Genomic DNA, 890 nt, shown 5'->3' on the forward strand with positions numbered 1-890 from the left:
GNNATGTAGTTTGAAGCTGACATTCCCTTTCCGCTTCTCCACCCAATGAAAGAAATATGATTTAACCGAGCTCAAATCTTCCAACGGGATGATACACACGGATGATATACGTACTTATACTCCTTTTCAGTTCATAACGAATAAAATAAACTGGCAAATCTAATGCTATTTATATTTTATAGCATATCAAGAATAATGAATAGCATTATTTCACTGACCACTTTGTAATATATTCGTTATGAGTGGCCTCGACCCAATGCCCACCCTCCACAAAACGTACCATTTAAGCTCAAGTGCCTCCAATTGTCAATCTGCTTATTGATGGTTACTTTCTAATTGTGCATATGTAATTTTCTGATTGGACGTATATGTGATACTATTTTTAACTGATACTTTCTTTCATTGAGGAAATGCTGCAAATTAATTTTTAAATGATTTAATATAAATCTCTAAACTCGAACCCTTTTAATATCGACCTTTTTCACTGCACCAAAATTTTGCTTTTCTTTAAGACTGTTTTTTTTCCTTTGTGGGGTTTACTTGGTGAAGTGTCAACTATGATTCTTCGTGCCTATCCATCGGATGGCACCGTGACCTTAGCTGATCGTTAAAAATTGTTGTAGAGCTGACTATATCAGTAGCTATAAAGTATTTCAAATTCATAGTTATGCCAAATTGTTCCAATTCACTCATACAAAACAATAAGCTTTTCAACTGGCTCAAGGGTTCACTAGCCGTGATAGGTACTAGTATAGGGAGGCCGTGATCTCCAGCCAAAAGAATTTCTTATGTAAACTGTTTTGTATAGTTATTGTAATTATTTTGGTAGATTTTCATAAAGTTTAATTTTGTCCAGTTTGAATGTGTATGTAATCTCACCTAATACTTTG

The sequence above is a fragment of the Vigna radiata genome, chromosome 2, assembly GCF_000741045.1.
Source record: "Vigna radiata var. radiata cultivar VC1973A chromosome 2, Vradiata_ver6, whole genome shotgun sequence".
NCBI classification, from domain to species: Eukaryota; Viridiplantae; Streptophyta; class Magnoliopsida; order Fabales; family Fabaceae; genus Vigna; species Vigna radiata.